Here is a 14326-nt window from a genome sequence, read left to right as displayed (position 1 = left end):
AGCTCTTTTAGCAAGAAATGCATTGAAAACAGTGTGCTTCTTATCATTGAGGTTGTCTTGTTAGGAAAATGAGTTAGGAGACAAAGTAACGGTGTTTCTACATTAAGTTAGTGTGTCTCTTTTAGATCGGAGTTGAATATCCCCCTAGCTCATTCAGCAACAGAGATAATCACGATCTTAGCTCTTGTAGCAAGAAATGCATGGAAAACAGTGTGCTTCTTATCATTGAGGTTGTCTTGTTAGGAAAATGAGTTAGGAGACAAAGTAATGGTGTTCCTACATGAAGTTAGTGAGTCTCTCTTAGATTAGAGTTGAATAGCCTCCTAGCTCATTCAGCAACAGAGACAATGACGATCTTAGCTCTTTTAGCAAGAAATGCATTGAAAACAGTGTGCGTCTTATCATTGAGGTTGTCTTGTTAGGAAAATGAGTTAGGAGACAAAATAACGGTGTTTCTACATTAAGTTAGTTTGTCTCTTTTAGATCGGAGTTGAATAGCCTCCTAGCTCATTCAGCAACAGAGATAATCACGATATTAGCTCTTTTAGCTAGAAATGCATGGAAAACAGTGTGCGTCTTATCATTGAGGTTGTCTTGTTAGGAAAATGAGTTAGGAGACAAAGTAACGGTGTTCCTACGTGAAGTTAGTGAGTCTCTCTTAGATTAGAGTTCAATAGCGTCCTAGCTCATTCAGCAACAGAGACAATCACGATCTTAGCTCTTTTAGCAAGATATGCTTATAAAACAGTGTGCGTCTTATCATTGAGGTTGTCTTGTTAGGAAAATGAGTTAGGAGACAAAATAACGGTGTTCCTACATGAAGTTAGTGAGTCTCTCTTAGATTAGAGTTGAATAGCGTCCTAGCTCATTCAGCAACAGAGACAATGACGATCTTAGCTCTCTTAGCAAGAAATGCATTGAAAACTGTGTGCGTCTTATCATTGAGGTTGTCTTGTTAGGAAAATGAGTTAGGAGACAAAGTAACGGTGTTCCTACATGAAGTTAGTGAGTCTCTCTTAGATTAGGGTTGAATAGCGTCCTAGCTCATTCAGCAACAGAGACAATTACGATCTTAGCTCTTTTAGCAAGAAATGCATTGAAAACAGTGTGCGTCTTATCATTGAGGTTGTCTTGTTAGGAAAATGAGTTAGGAGACAAAGTAACGGTGTTTTTACATGAAGTTAGTGAGTCTCTCTTAGATTAGAGTTGAGTAGCATCCTAGCTCATTCAGCAACAGAGATAATCACGATCTTACCTTTTTTAGCAAGAAATGCATTGAAAACAGTGTGCGTCTTATCATTGAGGTTGTCTTGTTAGGAAAATGAGTTAGGAGACAAAGTAACGGTGTTCCTACATGAAGTTAGTGAGTCTCTCTTAGATTAGAGTTGAATAGCCTCCTAGCTCATTCAGCAACAAAGGCAATCAAGATCTTAGCTCTTTCAGCAAGAAATGCATTGAAAACAGTGTGCGTCTTATCATTGAGGTTGTCTTGTTAGGAAAATGAGTTAGGAGACAAAGTAACGGTGTTTCTACATTAAGTTAGTGTGTCTCTTTTAGATCGGAGTTGAATAGCCCCCTAGCTCATTCAGCAACAGAGATAATCACGATCTTAGCTCTTGTAGCAAGAAATACATGGAAAACCGTGTGCTTCTTATCATTGAGGTTGTCTTGTTAGAAAAATGAGTTAGGAGACAAAGTAACGGTGTTTCTACATGAAGTTAGTGAGTCTCTCTTAGATTAGAGTTGAATAGCGTCCTAGCTCATTCAGCAACAGAGACAATCACGATCTTAGCTCTGTTAGCAAGAAATGCATTGAAAACAGTGTGCCTCTTATCATTGAGGTTGTCTTGTTAGGAAAATGAGTTAGGAGTCAAAATTACGGTGTTTCTACATTACGTTAGTGTGTCTCTTTTAGATCGGAGTTGAATATCCCCCTAGCTCATTCAGCAACAGAGATAATCACGATCTTAGCTCTTTTAGCAAGAAATTCTTGGAAAACAGTGTGCGTCAAATCATTGAGGTTGTCTTGCTAGGAAAATGAGTTAGGAGACAAAGTAACGGTGTTCCTACATGAAGTTAGTGAGTCTCTCTTAGATTAGAGTTGAATAGCGTCCTAGCTCATTCAGCAACAGAGACAATCACGATCTTAGCTCTTTTAGCAAGAAATGCATTGAAAACAGTGTGCGTCTTATCATTGAGGTTGTCTTGTTAGGAAAATGAGTTAGGAGACAAAGTAACGGTGTTCCTACATGAAGTTAGTGAGTCTCTCTTAGATTAGAGTTGAATAGCGTCCTAGCTCATTCATCAACAGAGACAATCACGATCTTAGCTCTTTTAGCAAGAAATGCATTGAAAACAGTGTGCGTCTTATCATTGAGGTTGTCTTGTTAGGAAAATGAGTTAGGAGACAAAGTAACGGTGATCCTACATGAAGTTAGTGAGTCTCTCTTAGATTAGAGTTGAATAGCGCCTAGCTCATTCAGCAACAAAGACAATCACGATCTTAGCTCTTTCAGCAAGAAATGCATTGAAAACAGTGTGCGTCTTATCATTGAGGTTGTCTTGTTAGGAAAATGAGTTAGGAGACAAAGTAACGGTGTTTCTACATTAAGTTAGTGTGTCTCTTTTAGATCGGAGTTGAATAGCCCCCTAGCTCATTCAGCAACAGAGATAATCACGATCTTAGCTCTTGTAGCAAGAAATGCATGGAAAACAGTGTGCTTCTTATCATTGAGGTTGTCTTGTTAGGAAAATGAGTTAGGAGACAAAGTAACGGTGTTCCTACATGAAGTTAGTGAGTCTCTCTTACATTAGAGTTGAATAGCGTCCTAGCTCATTCAGCAACAGAGACAATGACGATCTTAGCTCTCTTAGCAAGAAATGCCTTGAAAACAGTGTGCGTCTTATCATTGAGGTTGTCTTGTTAGGAAAATGAGTTAGGAGACAAAATAACGGTGTTTCTACATTAAGTTAGTGTGTCTCTTTTAGATCGGAGTTGAATAGCCTCCTAGCTCATTCAGCAACAGAGACAATTACGATCTTAGCTCTATTAGCAAGAAATGCATTGAAAACAGTGTGCGTCTTATCATTGAGGTTGTCTTGTTAGGAAAATGAGTTAGGAGACAAAGTAACGGTGTTCCTACATGAAGTTAGTGAGTCTCTCTTAGATTAGAGTTGAATAGCGTCCTAGCTCATTCAGCAACAGAGATAATCACGATATTAGCTCTTTTAGCTAGAAATGCATGGAAAACAGTGTGCGTCTTATCATTGAGGTTGTCTTGTTAGGAAAATGAGTTAGGAGACAAAGTAACGGTGTTCCTACGTGAAGTTAGTGAGTCTCTCTTAGATTAGAGTTCAATAGCGTCCTAGCTCATTCAGCAACAGAGACAATCACGATCTTAGCTCTTTTAGCAAGAAATGCTTATAAAACAGTGTGCGTCTTATCATTGAGGTTGTCTTGGAGTTAGGAGACAAAATATTGGTGTTCCTACATGATGTTAGTGAGTCTCTCTTAGATTAGAGTTCAATAGCGTCCTAGCTCATTCAGCAACAGAGACAATCACGATCTTAGCTCTGTTAGCAAGAAATGCATTGAAAACAGTGTGCCTCTTATCATTGAGGTTGTCTTGTTAGGAAAATGAGTTAGGAGTCAAAATTACGGTGTTTCTACTATTACGTTAGTGTGTCTCTTTTAGATCGGAGTTGAATATCCCCCTAGCTCATTCAGCAACAGAGATAATCACGATCTTAGCTCTTTTAGCAAGAAATTCTTGGAAAACAGTGTGCGTCAAATCATTGAGGTTGTCTTGCTAGGAAAATGAGTTAGGAGACAAAGTAACGGTGTTCCTACATGAAGTTAGTGAGTCTCTCTTAGATTAGAGTTGAATAGCGTCCTAGCTCATTCAGCAACAGAGACAATCACGATCTTAGCTCTTTTAGCAAGAAATGCATTGAAAACAGTGTGCGTCTTATCATTGAGGTTGTCTTGTTAGGAAAATGAGTTAGGAGACAAAGTAACGGTGTTCCTACATGAAGTTAGTGAGTCTCTCTTAGATTAGAGTTGAATAGCGTCCTAGCTCATTCATCAACAGAGACAATCACGATCTTAGCTCTTTTAGCAAGAAATGCATTGAAAACAGTGTGCGTCTTATCATTGAGGTTGTCTTGTTAGGAAAATGAGTTAGGAGACAAAGTAACGGTGATCCTACGTGAAGTTAGTGAGTCTCTTTTAGATTAGAGTTCAATAGCGTCCTAGCTCATTCAGCAACAGAGACAATCACGATCTTAGCTCTTTTCACAAGAAATATATTGAAAACAGTGTGCGTTTTATCATTGAGGTTGTCTTGTTAGGAAAATGAGTTAGGAGACAAAGTAACGGTGTTTCTACATTAAGTTAGTGTGTCTCTTTTAGATCGGAGTTGAATAGCCCCCTAGCTCATTCAGCAACAGAGATAATCACGATCTTAGCTCTTTTAGCAAGAATTGGATGGAAAACAGTGTGCGTCTTATCATTGAGGTTGTCTTGTTAGGAAAATGAGTTAGGAGACAAAGTAACGGTGTTCCTACATGAAGTTAGTGAGTCTCTCTTAGATTAGAGTTGAATAGCGCCTAGCTCATTCAGCAACAGAGACAATCACGATCTTAGCTCTTTTAGCAAGAAATGCATTGAAAACAGTGTGTGTCTTATCATTGAGGTTGTCTTGTTAGGAAAATGAGTTAGGAGACAAAGTAACGCTGTTCCTACATGAAGTTAGTGAGTCTCTCTTAGATTAGGGTTGAATAGCGTCCTAGCTCATTCAGCAACAGAGACAATTACGATCTTAGCTCTTTTAGCAAGAAATGCATTGAAAACAGTGTGCGTCTTATCATTGAGGTTGTCTTGTTAGGAAAATGAGTTAGGAGACAAAATTACGGTGTTTCTACATGAAGTTAGAGAGTCTCTATTAGATTAGAGTTGAATAGCGTCCTAGCTCATTCAGCAACAGAGACAATGACGATCTTAGCTCTCTTAGCAAGAAATGCATTGAAAACAGTGTGCGTCTTATCATTGAGGTTGTCTTGTTAGGAAAATGAGTTAGGAGAGAAAGTAACGGTGTTCCTACATGAAGTTAGTGAGTCTCTCTTAGATTAGAGTTGAATAGCGCCTAGCTCATTCAGCAACAAAGACAATCACGATCTTAGCTCTTTTAGCAAGAAATGCATTGAAAACAGTGTGCGTCTTATCATTGAGGTTGTCTTGTTAGGAAAATGAGTTAGGAGACAAAGTAACGGTGTTTCTACATTAAGTTAGTGTGTCTCTTTTAGATCGGAGTTGAATAGCCCCCTAGCTCATTCAGCAACAGAGATAATCACGATCTTAGCTCTTGTAGCAAGAAATGCATGGAAAACAGTGTGCTTCTTATCATTGAGGTTGTCTTGTTAGGAAAATGAGTTAGGAGACAAAGTAACGGTGTTCCTACATGAAGTTAGTGAGTCTCTCTTACATTAGAGTTGAATAGCGTCCTAGCTCATTCAGCAACAGAGACAATGACGATCTTAGCTCTCTTAGCAAGAAATGCATTGAAAACAGTGTGCGTCTTATCATTGAGGTTGTCTTGTTAGGAAAATGAGTTAGGAGAGAAAGTAACGGTGTTCCTACATGAAGTTAGTGAGTCTCTCTTAGATTAGAGTTGAATAGCTTCCTAGCTCATTCAGCAACAGAGACAATGACGATCTTAGCTCTTTTAGCAAGAAATGCATTGAAAACAGTGTGCGTCACATCATTGAGGTTGTCTTGTTAGGAAAATGAGTTAGGAGACAAAGTAACGGTGTTCCTACATGAAGTTAGTGAGTCTCTCTTAGATTAGAGTTGAATAGCTTCCTAGCTCATTCAGCAACAGAGACAATGACGATCTTAGCTCTTTCAGCAAGAAATGCATTGAAAACAGTGTGCGTCTTATCATTGAGGTTGTCTTGTTAGGAAAATGAGTTAGGAGACAAAATAACGGTGTTTCTACATTAAGTTAGTGTGTCTCTTTTAGATCGGAGTTGAATAGCCTCCTAGCTCATTCAGCAACAGAGACAATTACGATCTTAGCTCTTTTAGCAAGAAATGCATTGAAAACAGTGTGCGTCTTATCATTGAGGTTGTCTTGTTAGGAAAATGAGTTAGGAGACAAAGTAACGGTGTTCCTACATGAACTTAGTGAGTCTCTCTTAGATTAGAGTTGAATAGCGTCCTAGCTCATTCAGCAACAGAGATAATCACGATATTAGCTCTTTTAGCTAGAAATGCATGGAAAACAGTGTGCGTCTTATCATTGAGGTTGTCTTGTTAGGAAAATGAGTTAGGAGACAAAATAACGGTGTTCCTACATGAAGTTAGTGAGTCTCTCTTAGATTAGAGTTGAATAGCGTCCTAGCTCATTCAGCAACAGAGACAATGACGATCTTAGCTCTCTTAGCAAGAAATGCATTGAAAACTGTGTGCGTCTTATCATTGAGGTTGTCTTGTTAGGAAAATGAGTTAGGAGACAAAGTAACGGTGTTCCTACATGAAGTTAGTGAGTCTCTCTTAGATTTGGGTTGAATAGCGTCCTAGCTCATTCAGCAACAGAGACAATTACGATCTTAGCTCTTTTAGCAAGAAATGCATTGAAAACAGTGTGCGTCTTATCATTGAGGTTGTCTTGTTAGGAAAATGAGTTAGGAGACAAAGTAACGGTGTTCTTACATGAAGTTAGTGAGTCTCTCTTAGATTAGAGTTGAGTAGCATCCTAGCTCATTCAGCAACAGAGATAATCACGATCTTACCTTTTTTAGCAAGAAATGCATTGAAAACAGTGTGCGTCTTATCATTGAGGTTGTCTTGTTAGGAAAATGAGTTAGGAGACAAAGTAACGGTGTTCCTACATGAAGTTAGTGAATCTCTCTTAGATTAGAGTTGAATAGCGTCCTAGCTCATTCAGCAACAAAGGCAATCAAGATCTTAGCTCTTTCAGCAAGAAATGCATTGAAAACAGTGTGCGTCTTATCATTGAGGTTGTCTTGTTAGGAAAATGAGTTAGGAGACAAAGTAACGGTGTTTCTACATTAAGTTAGTGTGTCTCTTTTAGATCGGAGTTGAATAGCCCCCTAGCTCATTCAGCAACAGAGATAATCACGATCTTAGCTCTTGTAGCAAGAAATACATGGAAAACCGTGTGCTTCTTATCATTGAGGTTGTCTTGTTAGAAAAATGAGTTAGGAGACAAAGTAACGGTGTTTCTACATGAAGTTAGTGAGTCTCTCTTAGATTAGAGTTGAATAGCGTCCTAGCTCATTCAGAACAGAGACAGTTACGATCTTAGCTCTTTTAGCAAGAAATGCATTGAAAACAGTGTGCGTCTTATCATTGAGGTTGTCTTGTTAGGAAAATGAGTTAGGAGACAAAGTAACGGTGTTCCTACATGAAGTTAGTGAGTCTCTCTTAGATTAGAGTTGAATAGCCTCCTAGCTCATTCAGCAACAGAGATAATCACGATCTTAGCTCTTTTAGCTAGAAATGCATGGAAAACAGTGTGCGTCTTATCATTGAGGTTGTCTTGTTAGGAAATTGAGTTAGGAGACAAAGTAACGGTGTTCTTACATGAAGTTAGTGAGTCTCTCTTAGATTAGAGTTGAATAGCGTCCTAGCTCATTCAGCAACAGAGACAATCACAATCTTAGCTCTTTTAGCAAGAAATGCATTGAAAACAGTGTGCCTCTTATCATTGAGGTTGTCTTGTTAGGAAAATGAGTTAGGAGACAAAGTAACGGTGTTCCTACATGAAGTTAGTGAGTCTCTCTTAGATTAGAGTTGAATAGCGTCCTAGCTCATTCAGCAACAGAGATAATCACGATATTAGCTCTTTTAGCTAGAAATGCATGGAAAACAGTGTGCGTCTTATCATTGAGGTTGTCTTGTTAGGAAAATGAGTTAGGAGACAAAGTAACGGTGTTCCTACGTGAAGTTAGTGAGTCTCTCTTAGATTAGAGTTCAATAGCGTCCTAGCTCATTCAGCAACAGAGACAATCACGATCTTAGCTCTTTTAGCAAGAAATGCTTATACAACAGTGTGCATCTTATCATTGAGGTTGTCTTGGAGTTAGGAGACAAAATATTGGTGTTCCTACATGATGTTAGTGAGTCTCTCTTAGATTAGAGTTCAATAGCGTCCTAGCTCATTCAGCAACAGAGACAATCACGATCTTAGCTCTGTTAGCAAGAAATGCATTGAAAACAGTGTGCCTCTTATCATTGAGGTTGTCTTGTTAGGAAAATGAGTTAGGAGTCAAAATTACGGTGTTTCTACTATTACGTTAGTGTGTCTCTTTTAGATCGGAGTTGAATATCCCCCTAGCTCATTCAGCAACAGAGATAATCACGATCTTAGCTCTTTTAGCAAGAAATTCTTGGAAAACAGTGTGCGTCAAATCATTGAGGTTGTCTTGCTAGGAAAATGAGTTAGGAGACAAAGTAACGGTGTTCCTACATGAAGTTAGTGAGTCTCTCTTAGATTAGAGTTGAATAGCGTCCTAGCTCATTCAGCAACAGAGACAATCACGATCTTAGCTCTTTTAGCAAGAAATGCATTGAAAACAGTGTGCGTCTTATCATTGAGGTTGTCTTGTTAGGAAAATGAGTTAGGAGACAAAGTAACGGTGTTCCTACATGAAGTTAGTGAGTCTCTCTTAGATTAGAGTTGAATAGCGTCCTAGCTCATTCATCAACAGAGACAATCACGATCTTAGCTCTTTTAGCAAGAAATGCATTGAAAACAGTGTGCGTCTTATCATTGAGGTTGTCTTGTTAGGAAAATGAGTTAGGAGACAAAGTAACGGTGATCCTACGTGAAGTTAGTGAGTCTCTTTTAGATTAGAGTTCAATAGCGTCCTAGCTCATTCAGCAACAGAGACAATCACGATCTTAGCTCTTTTCACAAGAAATATATTGAAAACAGTGTGCGTTTTATCATTGAGGTTGTCTTGTTAGGAAAATGAGTTAGGAGACAAAGTAACGGTGTTTCTACATTAAGTTAGTGTGTCTCTTTTAGATCGGAGTTGAATAGCCCCCTAGCTCATTCAGCAACAGAGATAATCACGATCTTAGCTCTTTTAGCAAGAATTGGATGGAAAACAGTGTGCGTCTTATCATTGAGGTTGTCTTGTTAGGAAAATGAGTTAGGAGACAAAGTAACGGTGTTCCTACATGAAGTTAGTGAGTCTCTCTTAGATTAGAGTTGAATAGCGCCTAGCTCATTCAGCAACAGAGACAATCACGATCTTAGCTCTTTTAGCAAGAAATGCATTGAAAACAGTGTGTGTCTTATCATTGAGGTTGTCTTGTTAGGAAAATGAGTTAGGAGACAAAGTAACGCTGTTCCTACATGAAGTTAGTGAGTCTCTCTTAGATTAGGGTTGAATAGCGTCCTAGCTCATTCAGCAACAGAGACAATTACGATCTTAGCTCTTTTAGCAAGAAATGCATTGAAAACAGTGTGCGTCTTATCATTGAGGTTGTCTTGTTAGGAAAATGAGTTAGGAGACAAAATTACGGTGTTTCTACATGAAGTTAGAGAGTCTCTATTAGATTAGAGTTGAATAGCGTCCTAGCTCATTCAGCAACAGAGACAATGACGATCTTAGCTCTTTTAGCAAGAAATGCATTGAAAACAGTGTGCGTCATATCATTGAGGTTGTCTTGTTAGGAAAATGAGTTAGGAGACAAAGTAACGGTGTTCCTACATGAAGTTAGTGAGTCTCTCTTAGATTAGAGTTGAATAGCGTCCTAGCTCATTCAGCAACAAAGACAATCACGATCTTAGCTCTTTCAGCAAGAAATGCATTGAAAACAGTGTGCGTCTTATCATTGAGGTTGTCTTGTTAGGAAAATGAGTTAGGAGACAAAGTAACGGTGTTCCTACATGAAGTTAGTGAGTCTCTCTTAGATTAGAGTTGAATAGCATCCTAGCTCATTCAGCAACAGAGATAATCACGATCTTAGCTCTTTCAGCAAGAAATGCATTGAAAACAGTGTGCGTCTTATCATTGAGGTTGTCTTGTTAGGAAAATGAGTTAGGAGACAAAGTAACGGTGTTTCTACATGAAGTTAGTGAGTCTCTCTTACATTAGAGTTGAATAGCGTCCTAGCTCATTCAGCAACAGAGACAATGACGATCTTAGCTCTCTTAGCAAGAAATGCATTGAAAACAGTGTGCGTCTTATCATTGAGGTTGTCTTGTTAGGAAAATGAGTTAGGAGACAAAATTACGGTGTTTCTACATTAAGTTAGTTTGTCTCTTTTAGATCGAAGTTGCATGTCCCCCTAGCTCATTCAGCAACAGAGATAATTACGATCTTAGCTCTTTTAGCAAGAATTGCATGGAAAACAGTGTGCGTCTTATCATTGAGGTTGTCTTGTTAGGAAAATGAGTTAGGAGACAAAGTAACGGTGTTCCTACATGAAGTTAGTGAGTCTCTCTTAGATCGGAGTTGAATAGCGTCCTAGCTCATTCAGCAACAGAGATAATCACGATCTTAGCTCTTTTAGCAAGAAATATATTGAAAACAGTGTGCGTCTTATCATTGAGGTTGTCTTGTTAGGAAAATGAGTTAGGAGACAAAGTAACTGTGTCTCTACATTAAGTTAGTATGCCTCTTTTAGATCGGAGTTGAATAGCCCCCTAGCTCATTCAGCAACAGAGATAATCACGATCTTAGCTCTTGTAGCAAGAAATGCATGGAAAACAGTGTGCTTCTTATCATTGAGGTTGTCTTGTTAGGAAAATGAGTTAGGAGACAAAGTAACGGTGTTCCTACATGAAGTTAGTGAGTCTCTCTTAGATTAGAGTTGAATAGCTTCCTAGCTCATTCAGCAACAGAGACAATGACGATCTTAGCTCTTTTAGCAAGAAATGCATTGAAAACAGTGTGCGTCTTATCATTGAGGTTGTCTTGTTAGGAAAATGAGTTAGGAGACAAAGTAACGGTGTTCCTACATGAAGTTAGTGTGTCTCTCTTAGATTAGAGTTGAATAGCATCCTAGCTCATTCAGCAACAGAGATAATCACGATCTTAGCTCTTTTAGCAAGAAATGCATTGAAAACAGTGTGCGTCATATCATTGAGGTTGTCTTGTTAGGAAAATGAGTTAGGAGACAAAGTAACGGTGTTCCTACATGAAGTTAGTGAGTCTCTCTTAGATTAGAGTTGAATAGCGTCCTAGCTCATTCAGCAACAAAGACAATCACGATCTTAGCTCTTTCAGCAAGAAATGCATTGAAAACAGTGTGCGTCTTATCATTGAGGTTGTCTTGTTAGGAAAATGAGTTAGGAGACAAAGTAACTGTGTTTCTACGTTAAGTTAGTGTGTCTCTTTTAGATCGGAGTTGAATAGCCCCCTAGCTCATTCAGCAACAGAGATAATCACGATCTTAGCTCTTGTAGCAAGAAATGCATGGAAAACAGTGTGCTTCTTATCATTGAGGTTGTCTTGTTAGGAAAATGAGTTAGGAGACAAAGTAACGGTGTTCCTACATGAAGTTAGTGAGTCTCTCTTAGATTAGGGTTGAATAGTGTCCTAGCTCATTCAGCAACAGAGACAATTACGATCTCAGCTCTTTTAGCAAGAAATGCATTGAAAACAGTGTGCGTCTTATCATTGAGGTTGTCTTGTTAGGAAAATGAGTTAGGATACAAAATTACGGTGTTTCTACATTAAGTTAGTGTGTCTCTTTTAGATCGGAGTTGCATATCCCCCTAGCTCATTCAGCAACAGAGATAATCACGATCTTAGCTCTTTTAGCAAGAATTGCATGGAAAACAGTGTGCGTCTTATCATTGAGGTTGTCTTGTTAGGAAAATGAGTTAGGAGACAAAGTAACGCTGTTCCTACATGAAGTTAGTGAGTCTCTCTTAGATTAGGGTTGAATAGCGTCCTAGCTCATTCAGCAACAGAGACAATTACGATCTTAGCTCTTTTAGCAAGAAATGCATTGAAAACAGTGTGCGTCTTATCATTGAGGTTGTCTTGTTAGGAAAATGAGTTAGGAGACAAAATTACGGTGTTTCTACATGAAGTTAGTGAGTCTCTCTTAGATTAGAGTTGAATAGCATCCTAGCTCATTCAGCAACAGAGATAATCACGATCTTACCTTTTTTAGCAAGAAATGCATTGAAAACAGTGTGCGTCTTACCATTGAGGTTGTCTTGTTAGGAAAATGAGTTAGGAGACAAAGTAACGGTGTTCCTACATGAAGTTAGTGAGTCTCTTTTAGATTAGAGTTTAATAGCGTCCTAGCTCATTCGGCAACAAAGACAATCACGATCTTAGCTCTTTCAGCAAGAAATGCATTGAAAACAGTGTGCGTCTTATCATTGAGGTTGTCTTGTTAGGAAAATGAGTTAGGAGACAAAGTAATGGTGTTCCTACATGAAGTTAGTGAGTCTCTCTTAGATTAGAGTTGAATAGCCTCCTAGCTCATTCAGCAACAGAGATAATCACGATCTTAGCTCTTTTAGCTAGAAATGCATGGAAAACAGTGCGTGTCTTATCATTGAGGTTGTCTTGTTAGAAAAATGAGTTAGGAGACAAAGTAACTGTGTTTCTACATGAAGTTAGTGAGTCTCTCTTAGATTAGAGTTGAATAGCCCCCTAGCTCATTCAGCAACAGAGATAATCACGATCTTAGCTCTTTTAGCAAGAAATGCATTTAAAATTAGTGTGCCTCTTATCATTGAGGTTGTCTTGTTAGGAAAATGAGTTAGGAGTCAAAATGACGGTGTTTCTACATTACGTTAGTGTGTCTCTTTTAGATCGGAGTTGAATATCCCCCTAGCATATTCAGCAACAGAGATAATCACGATCTTAGCTCTTTTAGCAAGATATGCTTGGAAAACAGTGTGCGTCTTACCATTGAGGTTGTCTTGTTAGGAAAATGAGTTAGGAGACAAAGTAACGGTGTTCCTACATGAAGTTAATGAGTCTCTCTTAGATTAGAGTTGAATAGCGTCCTAGCTCATTCAGCAACAGAGATAATCACGATATTAGCTCTTTTAGCTAGAAATGCATGGAAAACAGTGTGCGTCTTATCATTGAGGTTGTCTTGTTAGGAAAATCAGTTAGGAGACAAAATAACGGTGTTCCTACATGAAGTTAGTGAGTCTCTCTTAGATTAGAGTTCAATAGCGTCCTAGCTCATTCAGCAACAGAGACAATCACGATCTTAGCTCTTTTCGCAAGAAATATATTGAAAACAGTGTGCGTTTTATCATTGAGGTTGTCTTGTTAGGAAAATGAGTTAGGAGACAAAATAACGGTGTTTCTACATTAAGTTAGTGTGTCTCATTTAGATCAGAGTTGAATAGCCTCCTAGCTCATTCAGCAACAGAGATAATCACGATCTTAGCTCTTTTAGCAAGAAATGCTTGGAAAACAGTGTGCGTCTTATCATTGAGGTTGTGTTGTTAGGAAAATGAGTTAGGAGACAAAGTAACGGTGTTCCTACATGAAGTTAGTGAGTCTCTCTTAGATTAGAGTTGAATAGCGTCCTAGCTCATTCAGCAACAGAGATAATCACGATATTAGCTCTTTTAGCTAGAAATGCATGGAAAACAGTGTTCGTCTGATCAATGAGGTTGTCTTGTTAGGAAAATGAGTTGGGTGACAAAATACCGGTGTTTCTACATTAAGTTGGTGTGTCTCTTTTAGATCGGAGTTGAATAGCCTCCTAGCTCATTCAGCAATAGAGATAATCACGATCTAAGCTCTTTTAGCAAGAAGTGCTTGGAAAACAGTGTGCGTCTTATCATTGAGGTTGTCTTGTTAGGAAAATGAGTTAGGAGACAAAGTAACGGTGTTCCTACATGAAGTTAGTGAGTCTCTCTCAGATTAGAGTTGAATAGCGTCCTGTCTCATTCAGCAACAGAGACAATTACGATCTTAGCTCTTTTAGCAAGAAATGCATTGAAAACAGTGTGCGTCTTATCATTGAGATTGTCTTGTTAGGAAAATGAGTTAGGAGACAAAGTAACGGTGTTCCTACATGAAGTTAGTGAGTCTCTCTTAGATTAGAGTTGAATAGCGTCCTAGCTCATTCAGCAACAGAGACAATCACGATCTTAGCTCTTTTAGCAAGAAATGCTTATACAACAGTGTGCATCTTATCATTGAGGTTGTCTTGGAGTTAGGAGACAAAATATTGGTGTTCCTACATGATGTTAGTGAGTCTCTCTTAGATTAGAGTTCAATAGCGTCCTAGCTCATTCAGCAACAGAGACAATCACGATCTTAGCTCTGTTAGCAAGAAATGCATTGAAAACAGTGTGCC

The sequence above is a fragment of the Engystomops pustulosus genome, chromosome 8 (genome assembly GCF_040894005.1).
Source record: "Engystomops pustulosus chromosome 8, aEngPut4.maternal, whole genome shotgun sequence".
In the NCBI taxonomy this organism is placed as follows: Eukaryota; Metazoa; Chordata; class Amphibia; order Anura; family Leptodactylidae; genus Engystomops; species Engystomops pustulosus.
This window is presented reverse-complemented; position numbering follows the sequence as displayed.